The sequence below is a fragment of the Thalassophryne amazonica genome, chromosome 10 (genome assembly GCF_902500255.1).
Source record: "Thalassophryne amazonica chromosome 10, fThaAma1.1, whole genome shotgun sequence".
In the NCBI taxonomy this organism is placed as follows: domain Eukaryota; kingdom Metazoa; phylum Chordata; class Actinopteri; order Batrachoidiformes; family Batrachoididae; genus Thalassophryne; species Thalassophryne amazonica.
This window is the reverse complement of record NC_047112.1, coordinates 8,307,669-8,325,567: the sequence shown is the minus strand read 5'-3', so window position 1 is coordinate 8,325,567 and position 17,899 is coordinate 8,307,669. Positions and strand designations below refer to the sequence as shown.

At 44.1% G+C, this 17,899-nt stretch overlaps 1 pseudogene; it reads right to left on the bottom strand.

Moving 5' to 3' along the window:
• Positions 1-16,081, bottom strand: part of LOC117519435 — a 56,987-nt pseudogene extending 40,906 nt beyond the window's left edge.
• Positions 16,082-17,899: the final 1,818 nt, after the last annotated feature.

Genomic DNA, 17,899 nt, shown 5'->3' with positions numbered 1-17,899 from the left:
AAAAAACCGACATCATTGTGTAAACGATCTTACCGTGTGGGCTCAGGAACACTTCAGAAAACCACTGTCAGTTAACACAGTTCGTCGCTACATATACAAGTGCAAGTTAAAACTCTACCATGCAAAGTGAAAGCCATACATCAACAACATCCAGAAACGCCGCCGCCTTCTTTGGGCCCAAGCTCATTTGAAATGGACAGACACACAGTGGAAAAGTGTGCTGTGGTCTGATGAGTCCACATTTCAAATTGTTTTTGGAAATCATGGACGTCATGTCCCCTGGACAAAACTGGAAAAAGACCATCCAGATTGTTACCAGCGCAAAGTTCAAAAGCCAGCATCTGTGATGGTATGGGGGTGTGTTAGTGCCCATGACATGGACAACTTACACATCTGTGATGGCACTATCAATGCTGAAAGGTACATCCAGGTTTTGGAGCAACATATGCTGCCATCCAAGCAACGTCTTTTTCAGGGACATCCCTGCTTATTTCAGCAAGACAATGCCAAGCCACATTCTGCACGTGTTACAACAGCGTGGCTTCACAGTAAAAGTGTGCGGGTTCTAGACTGGCCTGCCTGCAGTCCAGACCTGTAGCCCATTGAAAATTTGTGGCACATTATGAAGCACAAAATACGACAACGGAGACCCCGGACTGTTGAACAACTGAAGTCGTACATCAATTAGTCAGAATTGGTCGCATCTGTGATAATTACCAAACTTTTTCCACTAGACACCATAAACTTAGTAGTAGATTAGTTAAACAAGGGTTTCTGTATAACAAACTGGTTCTTCAGTTCAAAAGATTATTTAATAGACATTAAGAAATAATATCTAAGTTTGGGGTTCCTTTTAAAAAGCATGTGGAAAATGGAATTTCTTCTACCTAGATTAGCTAACCATAACCTAACAAATAGGGTAAACTTTAGATAAAACCCATAACATATTATATCTGAGCCTTTGTTTATATAGTTATACTGCTACAATTATAGCATTTCGCTATTAATTATCTAATAACCTGCCTCACCTTCATTCACCTTGTGTGTGTGTGTATATATATATATATATATATATATATATATATATATATATATATATATATATATATGCGAGTTTAATGGTGTTTAACACTTTAACTGGTTACTTGGATGATCAGCTATAATTACGTGTTCCCACACGATGGCGAAGCTACTGAATACTGTGTTGGTAATATGAGCAGAAGAAGAAGAAACAGCAAGATGTGTAACGCTGGCAACTGCAGGTTTGGTAATTAAAACAGCCGCCGTTTTTCTCTTTTCTGCAAATATACTGTATATACAATAAAATTTGTCCTCTGAATGTTATCCATCCTAATTACATGCAGAGGACATTTAGCATCAAACTAGCCTAGGTTAGTTCGATGCTAACCTGTATCTTCAGAATGAACTTATTCCTGGTCTCAAAGGCTGCATGATTGAGGTATTGTAACATTCCACACCGGACAAATAGAAAGTGATCAGCAGAGAGTCTGTTTGTGGTTGTTCTTGTTTTGTTATGAGATTTGTTTGTCCAAAGGATGTCTCAAACTGTTACAAATTTCAGTGAATCTGAGTGGGTTTTGAAATGGATCGGCTCCGGGATGTTTTTGGAGTTACATTACCAAATGACAGAGTGAAACGGAAGTCTGTTGGGTCTTGGCAAAGGCAGACACTCACGCTTATGTCACTGGATTTGTTCTGAACTTTGGATAATATGGCAAACAGATGGGCAGCAAGCTGAATGGCACGCTTAGCTCCCCATCATCGCACGAACACCTCACACGCTGTCACTGGAGTATCAGACCACATCTCACTGAGTAAACAAAGTATGTAACCGGATTCCTCAAACTGTGGCTTTTTATCACATCCTGTAAACACAAGGAGAGTCTGATGAAGACGGTGAACAGGACATAAAGAAAGTGTGAAGAAATAACTAAGATCCTGTCAACAAGAACACAACACGCTCTAAAAACTCCTTTTTGTCTGGACTGGGTCAGGAACTGATCAGAAACATTGGGAAGTTACACACACATTGCTTGTAAGATGTAGTTTCCATGACAAAGTGGCACACCATAGGTTACAGGGTGGCACAGTGGTTAACATTACTGCCTCCCAGCAAGAAGGTCTGGGGTTCCAACTGTTCTTCACACACTGGATGCACAAGAGGTGGTCCGTTGGTAGAGCACATGTGAAACAGGACTTGATGCAAAAGATACACTTCAGAAATGGCTCTCATCCATCAATACGTCAGACAATTTTAGGTCCAACAGGGTGGAGAAGTGGTTGGTATTGTTGCCTCCCAGAACGAGGGTCATGACTCAACACCTTTGTCCATTTAGGTACGTAACAAAGGGCCTAACAGTTGTGGAAATCCCAAACAAATTGCAGACTCCAAAAGAAAGCAGTATAGCTCCTGTAGAACACGTCATCTTCTAACCAACAAGGCCATGGGCTAGGTAGCCTCCCGCACACACACATTTCAAAGAGTCAAGGTTGGTTTTTGTTTTTTGAGAGCCTTTGGGCCTCAAGAATACCCATTTACCTGCTTTAATAGTAAATGTCCACCAGGTCGAGATATTGCTCCAGTTCAAAAACCTTAGGGCATGACGACAACCAACCTGTTGCTTATAGTAGAAGATAACTACAGTACGCCACTTTTTTCACTGTTACAATTCCATGTCATATTTAAGGCTTCCAAAAAACATTGGTTTGTTTAGATGTGGGGGTTTACATGTAGACCTGACCTAGCCCATGGCCTAAAAAGCCCCGGGGTGGTGGTGGCGGTGGGTGTCAAATTCTTATGTCCTCAAGGAAGACAATTCTGCCTTCATTCCTCTGCAAAGAAGGACCTACGTTGCTATAGATTGTTTTAGCTTGCAGCCATTCTAAAGCGGTGAAGGAAAGATAATCCCTGGAATGTTTGTATTCTTCTGGTTTCCCTTCAGAAAGTAGATGGTCACCCCACTGTGTCAGGTCTGCTCCAGGTTTCTTCTTTTGAAGATTTTTTTTTTTTTTTTTTTGTAATCTGTTTCCGTTGGTCTCTTAAGAGTCACTGCTTTTATGTGCATTGTTTCATGTGGCAACAGACAACATTAAAACCACATGAGGGTGGGAACTGGTGTGGGGTTAGTTTCCTGCAGCATGTTTTTGTTTTCCTGCAGCAGCTCCTTCAGTCTGAAGAAAGAGGTGAGAATCCCTGATAAATCCAGAGGATTGAGCACCTTTGCCCTTTGCCTAAAGTCCTCGTCTGGAAAAATCCACCGGGATGTTTACGCAGCCATTGGTCCAGCTACTGTTTGCTTTAAATTAATGGAGAGCAAAAACAAAGGGAGAGAAAAGCAGGAAGGGGAGGAGACGGCGTGAAGGGTGAGCTGGACAAACAGGACTGAGAACAAAAACAGATAACCTTGAAATCGAAAATCATCAAGTTCCGAACGGTCAAAAGGAGAACCGAGTTTTTCTTTTCCTCGAACATACGTCTGCACAATCTACAAAATCGTCTTCCTTCTGACATGTTTTTCTTGTTCATACAGTTTATTCATCCAGAGTAAAAGCAGACTTTGTTTTCTGGGTTGCTGGTTCTCTTTAGTAAAGGTCCATCAGCTTTGATTAGAAGTTCAAGTTTATTCAGTGCTGAGAGACAACAGAATGTGGAGAACAAAGCTCATCACGAGAAACTTCCAAAGGATTCATAAGTAAAATATCATATATGGGTACACAAAAGTATTCCACAGTAACCCAAGACTTTCTTCTCCCAAACTATTACATTCGACAGTTATACTTTAAAGTTAAAACTGATCTTTAGCAGCTGTGGACAAAAATGTTCTCCACAACACTTAATTTTACATATTTCCTGATCCCTGTTTTTAATCCCAACTTCTAAACTGAACCACCCATGGCTTTAAAATGTGGAAATCTGTGCTGTAATGCTGGTGCACCACCAATGTGCCACAGGTGCACAGGCAGCGTGTCACGGGTGCACGGGCAGCGTGTCACGGGTGCACGGGCAGCGTGTCACGGGTGCACGGGCAGCGTGTCACGGGTGCACCGGCAGCGTGTCACGGGTGCACGGGCAGCGTGTCACGGGTGCACCGGCAGCGTGTCACGGGTGCACCGGCAGCGTGTCACAGGTGCACCGGCAGCGTGTCACAGGTGCACGAGCAGCGTGTCACGGGTGCACCGGCAGCGTGTCACGGGTGCACAGGCAGCGTGTCACGGGTGCACAGGCAGCGTGTCACGGGTGCACAAGCAGCGTGTCACAGGTGCACAAGCAGCATGTCACAGGTGCACAGGCAGCGTGTCACAGGTGCACAAGCAGCATGTCACGGGTGCACAGGCAGCGTGCCACAGGTGCACAGGCAGCGTGTCACGGGTGCACAGGCAGCGTGTCACAGGTGCACGAGCAGCATGTCACGGGTGCACAGGCAGCGTGTCACAGGTGCACAAGCAGCATGTCACGGGTGCACAGGCAGCGTGCCACAGGTGCACAGGCAGCGTGTCACTGGTGCACAGGCAGCGTGTCACAGGTGCACGAGCAGCGTGTCACAGGTGCACGAGCAGCGTGTCACAGGTGCACGGGCAGCGTGTCACAGGTGCACGAGCAGCGTGTCACAGGTGCACGAGCAGCGTGTCACAGGTGCACCGGCAGCGTGTCACGGGTGCACCGGCAGCGTGTCACGGGTGCACAAGCAGCGTGTCACAGGTGCACCGGCAGCATGTCACATTGGTGGTGCACCTGTGACATGTCACAGGTGCACCATCAATGTGCCACAGGTGCACCGGCAGCATGTCACAGGTGCACCACCAATGTGCCACAGGTGCACGAGCAGCATGTCACAGATGCACCACAAATGTACCACAGGTGCACCATCAATGTGTCACAGGCAAGGTTGGGTAGGATTACTTTGAAATGTAATCCAAAAGTAATCGGATTACAAGTAATCCAAATGTATGTACATACATACATACATACATGTAACCCACATGTACGAGGTCTCTTAGAAAAGTATCCTACCTTTTTATTTTTTAAAAAAATATATGGATTTGATTCATATGTTTTTATGTCAGCCAAGCTTGAACCTTCGTGCGCATGCGTGAGTTTTTCCATGCCTGTCGGTGACGTCATTCGCCTGTGAGCACGCCTTGTGGGAGGAGTGGTCCAGCCCCCTCGTCGGATTTTCATTGTCTGAGAAGTTGCTGAGAGACTAGCGCTGTGCTTCATCAAAATTTTTTCCAAAACTGTGAGGCACATCTGAGTGAATACCATTTGACAAATTAAGCTGGTTTTCGGTGAAAATTTTAATGGCTGATGAGAGATTTTGGATTGTTTCTATCGCTGTAAGGACTTCCCACGGAGCGGGATGTCGCGCAGCGCTCCGAGGCGACGTCGTCATCCTGTTTCAAGCTGAAAACCTCCAAATTTAAACCTCTGTTGACCCAGGACGTCGTGAGAGAACAGAGACCTTTCAGAAGAGGTCGGAATCAGCAGTTTATCTGGACATTCCACTGTTAAAGGAGATTTTTTTAATGAAAGACGTGCGGACGGATTGGCGTGTTGGCTCGCAGCCGGCGCGGCGCGCCCACCACAGGAAAAACACCTCCGTGTTGATAACCATTTGTAAAATCCAGGCGGCTTTTGGTGGCTTTCAGTTGAGTGAGTATCTGAAAAATTGTTTAACAGCAGGGCATGTTCCAACTTGTCCTTAAGGCTTCTAACGGAGGTGTTTTTCCAGAGGTGGGAGCGCCACGCCGGCTGCGAGCCAATGCGCCAATCCGTCCGCACGTCTTTCATTAAAAAAAATCTCCTTTAACAGTGGAATGTCCGGATAAACTGCTGATTCCGACGTCTTCTGAAAGTTCTCTGTTCTCTCACAACGTCCTGGGTCAACAGAGGCTTAAATTTGGAGGTTTTCAGCTTGAAACAGGATGACCACGTCGCCTTGGAGTGCTGCGCGATGTCCCGCTCCGTGGGAAATCCTTACAGCAATAGAAACAATCCAAAATCTCTCATCAGCCGTTAAAATTTTCACTGAAAACCAGCTTAATTTGTCGAATGGTGTCCACTTGGATGTGCCTCACAGTTTTGGAAAAAATTTTGATGAAGCACAGCGCCAGTCTCTCAGCAACTTCTCAGACAAAGGAATTCCGACGAGGGGGCTGGACCACTCCTTCCACAAGGCGTGCTCACAGGCGAATGACGTCACCGACAGGCGTGAAAAAACTCTTGCATGCCCACGAGGGTTCAAGCTTAGCTGATGTAATAACACATGATTCAAATCCATATGGTTTTTTAAAAAAATAATAAGGTCGGATACTTTTCTAATAGACCTCGTATTCTTTCAAAGTAATCCTACCCAACCTTGGTCACAGGTGCACTGGGAGCATGTCACAGGTGCATGAGCAGCATGCCACAGGTGCACATACAGTGTGCCACTGTGTTGTTTCCTTTTTATTGGTCCTGCTTTATGACTGGGAGATACTGGATTAGAGGGCTTGTATACAAAAAATATTTTGAGGGGACAGTAGATGCATTCAGAGGGAGTTACAAATATAAAAAAGTAGGATGATATGCTGCATTATTATCACTTACTGAGGCGTTGCTGGGCTGGTAGCATAGATTTACATTTACGCTATCTGTCCGTACCTGCCCACAGTACGTGCATAAAGTGATGACGTCATATCATGCGCAACCCAAGAACTGTCCACAGACGATAACATGAAAAGGCGAGAAGTGTGTGTTGGTCCCAATATGGATATTCCGGATGATTTTCTCATGGATAGTTTGACAATGAACAGCAGCCAAAGCAGCCAGCTTGATGAGGATGCCCTGACAAATTTGGAGAGCAGCGTGGTACCAACCAACACGACAAAAGTTAAAGTAAGCCAACTTTTCATGTACGCGTTTGCTGGGTGTTGTGCGTTTTGAAATTATTTTAAATATTGTTAATATGATTCCACGTGTTGTGTATCTCAGTAAGTGATAATAATGCAAATAACATGCAGTTGTTGTGCGGTATGCATTTTCTGAGTCCCTCCGTCCATGCCCAGTCGCCAAAAATGATGTCATGGCATGGACGTCAGGCCTTTGAAAATGCATACCGCCCTCCAAAAGCATGTTCATGTATTATTCAGTTTCCTCCATTGATTTCAATAAGAGGTTGACTAAAACATTCTGCCACTTCTGGCTGTATGTGCAGCAACAGTGTACTACGACGACACTCCGCAGTATATGGTCAAACGTTTTATAATATAAACTATTGATGCAGCAACAAGGACAAACTGGATGTTATTTTATCCTTAACAAGGAGGAAAGATGGACAGTGGCAGATGGATTATTTAAGTGCAGAGAGTCACCCGGTTTTAATCAGAAAAACATTAATAATTTGTGTGATATTACAGAGAGGAATAAATCTATAACTTCACAAAAAATTAACTTTTTAAGGAGCCATCTGAGCAGGGTTTTCTGTTTTAATGTATCGCAAAACATGGTTGTATCTTCCAGTCACCAGTTTACCGCAGGGCAGAGAGGTACAGACAAATACATTCAGACCCTCACTCGCACCTACGGTCAACTTAATGTTTCCAGTTATGCCTTTGGAAGTGGGAGAAACCAGAGCGTCTGGAGTGAACCCACACAAACACAGGGAGAACATGCGCACTTCACATGGAAGCGACCAGGTCAGATTTGAACCTGGAATTTTCTCGTGGCAAGTTGCCTCCTTGTACCTTCCAATGAAGTGAATTATTGGCGCACCAAAACACGACAGCACCTCACGATGTCACAGTCTCCTGCTGCAAATGACAGGAATTCTGCTAAGATGAGCAGTGTGGCGATTTTTCATGGCTAACAGTGTTTAATATGACGGGTTGGATAAAAAAACAAAACAAACAAACAAAAAAAAAAACTTATCCTTTACTGTAAAAATCTGAGGCAAAGACTCTGAGGGTTTGCAGACAGCGGGACAGAACAGCTGGAGGAAAATGGTGAGGGAGGAGCGGGGGAGCGGTGAGGAGGAGGTGAGCGTGAAGGGGGAGACCCGCCGAGTTCCTGGAATGTTCTGGTGGGTTTGTCCAGAGGGAGCCGTGTGGAAATGAGGCTTGTGGGTTATGGAAGTGCACGTGTGCATGCCTGATTGGGCAGACAGTGCCAGCGGTGTTCCTCTGGGCCTTGTGCACTCTGTTGGATCTGAAGGCGCTGTCTGTTTGTTTGGGGGGTTTTGTGGTTTATGATAATAGATAAATAATTAATGAGCTCCATCTCATCCAAAATGTGCAGAGCGGAAAGGACGGAAGATAACGAGATAAAGACGGAAAAATTGCTCATCACTTTGAAAAGGTTTGCTGATCAATATGTCGGGTTTTTATTTGTTTTTTCGACTATAATTAACTAGAAGGCGAACTCATCGAGAGCAAACCTACGCCTTTATTACATCCACAAAAACAAGTCGTCAGCATCTTTGTGATGTCATAAAGCAAGAATGTAATGTAAACTGGTCCTTTGATATCAGGAATTATATTCTCTATTTCTGTTTTTGTTTTTTTTTTTTTGTTTTTTTAGCTGACAGTCCCACGTTGCTCAGTTGGCTCACTTTGGGAGGAGTCGCTCCTTCTTTTTTCTCTCTCTCTTTTGCAGACTTCAACCATAAAGTCTGACAGTTAGAATAACACATGGCAGACAGAAGGAAACTCGATCATGCCAGTTTTGAATGCTGCAAGTTTTCTCTGTAACAAATCCTCCCCCAGGCCACAGAATCCAGGACTCAGACAATGGCCTCTGCACGCAGAACGCAGGACGGCTCTCCAACAAGACAGAGACGGCCCGCTGAGCGCGAGCGGGACGCCTGATGGACGGTCAGGACAACCCGCAGTTCACGGGATTCCAACGTGCACGTACTATGTTGACAGAGAGGCTGACGTGGAGGAAATGGGGGTCATGAGCTGTCCATCTACTGCAGCAGCTGTGACAGACTGGGGGGGGTTGTGCATAAGTTACATTTGCTGCATTTGTCAAACTGAAGACAACTAGATCAAACGACACTTGACCACCATCAATCGTCACAGGACAGAGTTTGCATTCCTTCAAAAACAACAACAAAAACTTTCCAAAACTTTTTCTCTGTCTTTTATTTTGAAATAATGCTGAATTTATGTGGAAATGATTGTTGTATCTGTCGCTGAGACAGATGATGACTGGAGGCAGTTTGAAGCAGAAACGAGGTGATAATCTGTGGCTCGCGGCTGGCGCTTAGAAATGACAATGCCGATGCTCCAAATGACACATGCGCAGTGAAGGCAGGACCAATTTTTAGGGGGGACCGTTCAGCCGGTGACACTGGTACAGGTGCCATGTGCATCCTCATTGATTAATATCTGCAACTAGTAAGTCCCTTCAGCTGCTCCCTTGTTTGCACTCGGGGTCGCCACAGCAAATCCAAGGTGGATCTGCATGTTGAACTGGCACATGTTTTACGCCAGATGCCCTTACTGACGCAACTCCACATTACATGGAGAAAATGTGTCAGGGGTGGGATTTGAACCCGGAACCTTCCGCATTGAAACCAAGTGCATTAACCACTTGGCCACAATATCTGCAACTAATTTTTCAAAACAAGGATTCTGAGCAAATGATGTGACTTTCAGATGTGAGTAGCAGTGCACTGAGGCTCGATTTCCAACAATGGTATTATATGACTAAGGTCAGCTCACGGACCTACTGTTACTATGTCCACCACACCACAGAACCGCTTTGGGTCCTGGATGGCAACCATGCCATGTCCTTGGACATTTCCAGGTTCTAGGGTCCTCAAAACTGAGGCACCTGGAAGCACCAGGAGCCTAAACACGAGGGGTGGAACGGTAGATCAGGTATCGTGATAATCATTGTGGGGCCTGTATCCAATCCTATTGCTTTTTTTATGAGTATTATAATACAAAGTCAACTACGACATGGAAGAAATTAACTTTTTCAGAATTATCATAAAGTATTTCTAAAATACACAATAAGGAAAAAGAAAACATCAAGGATTAAAACATACTTCAGAATAATTTGTTTCTTTAAAGTAAAACACCACAAACTACATAATGTGAACTGCAACTCCAAGTATGTATCGTGATATGTATCATATCACGATACATATCATGATACATATCCTATTGTAGTGCGACAGGTTTATCATATGTACTGCATCAGGTGTAACAGGTGTATCGTGATATGTATAACAGTGCAATAGGAGTATCATATGTATTGTATCACGACAGGCTTATCGTAATATGTCTCACAGGACGATAGGTGCATCCTATCACGATAGGCGTGCTGTGCTATATTAAATCAAATCAAATCAATTTTATTTATATAGCGCCAAATCACAACAAACAGTTGCCCCAAGGCGCTTTATATTGTAAGGCAAAAGCCATACAATAATTACGGAAAAACCCCAACGGTCAAAACGGCCCCCTGTGAGCAAGCACTTGGCAACAGTGGGAAGGAAAAACTCCCTTTTAACAGGAAGAAACCTCCAGCAGAACCAGGCTCAGGGAGGGGCAGTCTTCTGCTGGGACTGGTTGGGGCTGAGGGAGAGAACCAGGAAAAAGACATGCTGTGGAGGGGAGCAGAGATCAATCACTAATGATTAAATGCAGAGTGGTGCATACAGAGCAAAAAGAGAAAGAAACAGTGCATCATGGGAACCCCCCAGCAGTCTAAGTCTATAGCAGCATAACTAAGGGATGGTTCAGGGTCACCTGATCCAGCCCTAACTATAAGCTTTAGCAAAAAGGAAAGTTTTAAGCCTAATCTTAAAAGTAGAGAGGGTGTCTGTCTCCCTGATCTGAATTGGGAGCTGGTTCCACAGGAGAGGAGCCTGAAAGCTGAAGGCTCTGCCTCCCATTCTACTCTTACAAACCCTAGGAACTACAAGTAAGCCTGCAGTCTGAGAGCGAAGCGCTCTATTGGGGTGATATGGTACTATGAGGTCCCTAAGATAAGATGGGAGCTGATTATTCAAAAATTCAAAATTTTAAATTCTATTCTAGAATTAACAGGAAGCCAATGAAGAGAGGCCAATATGGGTGAGATATGCTCTCTCCTTCTAGTCCCTGTCAGTACTCTAGCTGCAGCATTTTGAATTAACTGAAGGCTTTTCAGGGAACTTTTAGGACAACCTGATAATAATGAATTACAATAGTCCAGCCTAGAGGAAATAAATGCATGAATTAGTTTTTCAGCATCACTCTGAGACAAGACCTTTCTAATTTTAGAGATATTGCGTAAATGCAAAAAAGCAGTCCTACATATTTGTTTAATATGCGCATTGAATGACATATCCTGATCAAAAATGACTCCAAGATTTCTCACAGTATTACTAGATGTCAGGGTAACGCCATCCAGAGTAAGGATCTGGTTAGACACCATGTTTCTAAGATTTGTGGGGCCAAGTACAATAACTTCAGTTTTATCTGAGTTTAAAAGCAGGAAATTAGAGGTCATCCATGTCTTTATGTCTGTAAGACAATCCTGCAGTTTAGCTAATTGGTGTGTGTCCTCTGGCTTCATGGATAGATAAAGCTGGGTATCATCTGCGTAACAATGAAAATTTAAGCAATACCGTCTAATAATACTGCCTAAGGGAAACATGTATAAAGTGAATAAAATTGGTCCTAGCACAGAACCTTGTGGAACTCCATAATTAACCTTAGTCTGTGAAGACGATTCCCCATTTACATGAACAAATTGTAATCTATTAGATAAATATGATTCAAACCACCGCAGCGCAGTGCCTTTAATACCTATGGCATGCTCTAATCTCTGTAATAAAATTTTATGGTCAACAGTATCAAAAGCAGCACTGAGGTCTAACAGAACAAGCACAGAGATGAGTCCACTGTCTGAGGCCATAAGAAGATCATTTGTAACCTTCACTAATGCTGTTTCTGTACTATGATGAATTCTAAAACCTGACTGAAACTCTTCAAATAGACCATTCCTCTGCAGATGATCAGTTAGCTGTTTTACAACTACCCTTTCAAGAATTTTTGAGAGAAAAGGAAGGTTGGAGATTGGCCTATAATTATCTAAGATAGCTGGGTCAAGTGATGGCTTTTTAAGTAATGGTTTAATTACTGCCACCTTAAAAGCCTGTGGTACATAGCCAACTAATAAAGATAGATTGATCATATTTAAGATCGAAGCATTAATTAATGGAAGGGCTTCCTTGAGCCCAGTTTGAATATTATTATTATATTACAAAACAATACGTATGATAAACCTATCATGACAGGCGTATCATGAGATGCATCACAGCCCGATAGGCATATCATATGTACTATATTACGACAGGACGGCACAGTGACTTAGTGGTTAGCACTGAAGCCTCACAGCATTAAGGGCATGGGTTTGATTCCCATTTAACATGATATGCATCATGCTATGATAGATATCAAGAAACTATACATATGATGATACAAATGATAGGCATATCATATGTATCGTATCGCAGTAGGCGTTTCATATGTATCATAGCGCGACAGGCCACATGTATCGTATCGCAGTAGGCGTTTCATGTGTATCATAGCGCGACAGGCCACATGTATCGTATCACAGTAGGCGTTTCATGTGTATCATAGCGCGACAGGCCACATGTATCGTATCACAGTAGGCGTTTCATGTGTATCATAGCGCGACAGGCCACATGTATCGTATCGCAGTAGGCGTTTCATGTGTATCATAGCGCGATAGGCCACATGTATCGTATCGCAGTAGGCGTTTCATATGTATCATAGCGCGACAGGCCACATGTATCGTATCGCAGTAGGCGTTTTAATGTGTATCACAGCGCGACAGGCCACATGTATCGTATCGCAGTAGGCGTTTCATGTGTATCACAGCGCGACAGGCCACATGTATCGTATCGCAGTAGGCGTTTCATGTGTATCACAGCACGACTGTTGTGATTTGGCGCTATATACATGTGCTCTGATGTCACTGTTTATCTCCATAGAAACTACCCAAACAATCTTTCATACAAACTGTTTAGGGACATTACAGTGTTGTGGTGGAAATTACGGCAATAGTGTGGGACAACTACATTTTGTTTAAAAAAAAAATCAGTTGTATGACATTGAATACCCCAATTATGTTTTGATTATTTTACTGATATTTTATTCAGAGATATTTTAAAACATTAGAAAAAACATTTCTTCACCATTCATTTTTATCATTGAAGATCAAAAGTCTGGGTGTGGGACAAGCACAAAACGCCAATATTTGCATATAATGATGAAAAGGTGAAAAAGTCATCATAGACTACTAGAACAAATTTCTTAACACACTTTCATTGTAAAGATAACTATTAAAGTGTGAAATTTCCCCTTTTTTCTGTTTTTCATACAATATGATCAAAGGACATAATAAGTGCCCGTAGTCTAAGAATCACCCATGTACTTTTCTGTACTAACGCCGCCATCGTGTAAGCGTGAATTACTTTTGCCGAATCACCCATGTATCATAGCGCGATAGGCCACATGTATCGTATCGCAGTAGGCGTTTCATATGTATCATAGCGCGACAGGCCACATGAATCGTATCGCAGTAGGCGTTTCATGTGTATCATAGCGCGACAGGCCACATGAATCGTATAGCAGTAGGCGTTTCATGTGTATCATAGCGCGACAGGCCACATGTATCGTATCGCAGTAGGCGTTTCATGTGTATCATAGCGCGACAGGCCACATGAATCGTATAGCAGTAGGCGTTTCATGTGTATCATAGCGCGACAGGCCACATGAATCGTATAGCAGTAGGCGTTTCATGTGTATCATAGCGCGACAGGCCACATGTATCGTATCGCAGTAGGCGTTTCATGTGTATCATAGCGCGACAGGCCACATGTATCGTATAGCAGTAGGCGTTTCATGTGTATCATAGCGCGACAGGCCACATGTATCGTATCGCAGTAGGCGTTTCATGTGTATCATAGCGCGACAGGCCACATGTATCGTATCGCAGTAGGCGTTTCATGTGTATCATAGCGCGACAGGCCACATGAATCGTATCGCAGTAGGCATTTCATGTGTATCATAGCGCGACAGGCCACATGTATCGTATCGCAGTAGGCGTTTCATGTGTATCACAGCGCGACAGGCCACATGTATCGTATCGCAGTAGGCATTTCATGTGTATCACAGCGCGACAGGCCACATGTATCGTATCGCAGTAGGCGTTTCATGTGTATCACAGCGCGACAGGCCACATGTATCATATCGCAGTAGGCGTTTCATATGTATCATAGCGCGATAGGCGACATGTATCGTATCGCAGTAGGCGTTTCATATGTATCATAGCGCGATAGGCGACATGTATCGTATCGCAATACGTGTATCGTGATATGTGAGCTGGAATTGCCCAGGCTTGAACGCAAATGTGGCTTGAATCCAGCAATCTCACGGATCATGACGTCATACTTCTGGGTTCACGGGGGTCAGCATTCAGGTGCCGTGCAAAAGCCATGTGCAAACTCCCACCAAATTCTGATGTTAACTTTGCCCAAACTTTGTATTGCGTCTTGTTTGTCACTGGTGGTAGTTGGTAATGATCGTTAAAGAATTTAGAGATCAGGAAATGCAAAACAAGTTGGGTGGAATCTATCAGAATCAGAACATATTCAAGGACATCGCCATGCGAGCAACACGTGGAAAGATAAAGGACCTCAAGTCCCAAGTCCAAAATCTATAAGGATCACAATGCAAGAGGTGGACAAATTCAGTTTGAGCTGGACTGAATCCGATTCTTCTGCCTCTCGCATTGTGATCCTTCATGTTTTTGTACTTGAACTTGAGGTTTTTTTTAATCTTTCCAACCCCAGTCGGAACAGGGTCTTGGGGAACAAATCTGCACTTTAACATTTCCTCAAGTATCCCAAGTCCTGTGTAAGGACCACAGAAGTCCAAAACTACTGGGCCAAAGCTGGATGTAAATTGACTATGACACACCTGCTGAGCTATATCTGGTGATCATGTGACACTCTGGCGAGGTATTCGTTCATCTTTAAGGTCACACATACTTGGACTATGTTTCTTGACCAAACGTGTTTTTCCAGATACAGATCCAGATGTTCCTGACCCGTGGCAGAGGAAGGTGCTCTGATGAGTTCTGCTCTGTGCCGTTTGCATTTTGTGCTCATCAGGAGGAAGATCATTAACACTCAGGGCTGATAAACAGGTTTGAAATACTCACTCTCGCCCTCGATCTTGTCCGGGTTCCGGCTCCACACCATCTGTCTTGTGTCCTGTCTGATCTGGAAGGTCCTCCTCTCAGGACGTTGGGACTTTTTCTGGTAGAAGATGGTCATCACTGTGCCCATCTCCAGGCTGTGGAGAAGGCGGGACCCGGACTCAGACCAGTCCATCATCCTGGAGGCCAGACCAGGACCTGTGGCCCCTGATCCACCGAGGGTCTCCTCTGCACAGCCGTTGAACCTGGCAGCACACATGATCAGGGATCTGTTCTGGTTTGTGCACAGATCCAAGATGCGTGCACGCACACACGCACGCACGCGGTGTCACCCAGCAGGTCAGCAGGCAGAACCTTCAGAACCGCCTGGTGACAATCTGCTCTTCTGCAGGAGAACTCGATCCCCCTGTTATCCTTTCCAGATGATTCTGGCGGAAAACCCAGCAGGAGTTTCTCCTCATCACCGCCGCACTCCGCTTTCCGCCTCCTTCGGTCCGCGGCAGCGGCTGGACGCGCCGCCCTGCCGCGCGGCTGCCGCGGACGGACGGCAGGCGGCCGCCGGACGGCAGTCGGGAAATCTTCACCTCCGGAGCTTCAGCGGAGTTACGTAACGACGGCAGGCACTGGAGGAGGTACGTGCAGCAGGAGTGCTCCCATCCTCCACACACAGAGCCCGAGCGCCGACAGGACACGTCCGACTCCCCGCGGAGAAAAGGCGGCAGCGGAACACGTCGATCTCCGGATCTCCGCCCGCAAGCGCCTCCTCTGTGCTCCGAGCGGAGGTCTGGAGAGGAAATTAGGGCCAGCAGCCCGGAAAAGACTGATCCGTGTGTGTGTGTGTGTGTGTGTTTGCTGGGGAATCTGAGGGGGGTGCACAGCGACCTCTGCTGGCCACAGGAAGATGTGCAGCCATGCTGGAAGGAAGGCAAAACAGGGGAAACCGGGCACGCATTTACGTTTATTTTAAAAACAATTTTCTGACTGGTTATCAATTACACCGCAGGTTTATTTATTTATTTTAGGTGTACCTTAGTAAACACTAGTAGAGTTCTACCTTAGATTTGGAATGTATAATAGAAGATATACCTTACTGAATTTTCATGTAAATGCACAGGATTTCTGTTTCTTGTAATTTTGTTTTTTTTAATATGTACAAGTGCTAAGTGCACAGGTTTTTTTGTTTTGCAACATGCATTTAGCCTACAATGAACAGTAAACAATTATTTCTACAGCTTCATGTCCTGAACATTGTATTTTCTATTTTTCTATGTAGTGTTTGGAGACTGATCAGTACGGTATTTAATGTTGATCGACTCAGGGCACGATTTGACAACATAGTTCAGTTTTGAACACAGATTGAACTGTTTTGAGGTGAAAGTTGGGTTTTGCAAGAAGAGTCTGGGGTTTTGTGGATGTAGCTTGAATATTGGGTTTTGTGTTCACAGTTTAGAGAAAAGAAGAGCATCTTTCGAGAAATGTCTTAGCAATTGAGAAAAACTGTAATACACATAATTTTTCCATGTGCCCGTTCTTGTTAACAATATTGGGAATTTTATATTCCTGAATTTTTGTCACATGACTGTTGATCTGGATTGAACTAACATTTTTTGTTGAGGAAATTTGAAAGTGAGATGTAGAATGAAGTGATTCTGATGAACCATCACCATTTTAAGCTTAAATTCTGTCAATTTTCCTAACATAAATATTCAGTGCCCCTGATTAGTTTCAGCACTGTAAGAAGTTTGACAATCAGATGATAATTTGTATTTTTTACAGTTTCTGAAGTAAATTTTGTAATTTTGGAGTGTATTTTTATGAAGACTGTGGAATTTAAAGTAATAAAGATCCCTTTTAACACATGTACTTCTGCATGTCTCCGCAAGGTGCTCACTACACACCGGGAGCAACTAGGGGATTAAAGACTTTGCCCAAGGGCCCTTAGTGATTTTCCAGTCAGGCTGGGATTTAAACCGAGGATCTTCTGGTCTCAAGCCCAACGCCTTAACCACTAGACCATCACCTCCCCTGTTTAAAAAAAAATGTTGACGTACGAATGTTTACCTGCGTAGGGATCCCATCTACACTACTAAACCTTCAAACGATGTTCACCTATGCAGTGGCGACAAGTGGTTTCCTGTGAGGGTTTTTAGGAGAGGAGCAGTAGTAGCCAATAAGACAGCAGTGAGCTGTATTTCGGGTATTTATAATTTTATTCACATTTTGCAAATTGTCTCTTACTTCGACTTTGATACTGTGTGCTTCTTACCCTGTGTGCTCCTATACAATGCTGCTTGAACCGCAATTTCCCTGAGGGAGTCTTCCCAAAGGGATTAATAAAGTTATATCTAATCTAATCTTTCATCTTGTCCCATAGACTTGCACGCTATGTATCATGGTTTAGGTCATGATCGGGTTTGTGTTCTAAAAAAGTTGAACCCAAAAACTAAAAGTCAATGTCTCACTTCACGTCACCGCAAACAAAAACGCTTTTGATGGCTGATTCCAGGAAGTCATTAAAATCCCGGATCTTTGTCTTGATCCAGGAAAATCACAAAAGCGCATATCCAATGATTCCACAAAGAATGCATGGAAACCTTTCCTCGCCAACAAAAGTGCCCAAGCCACTGGTTTCCACAACCAGAACCGACACCTAGT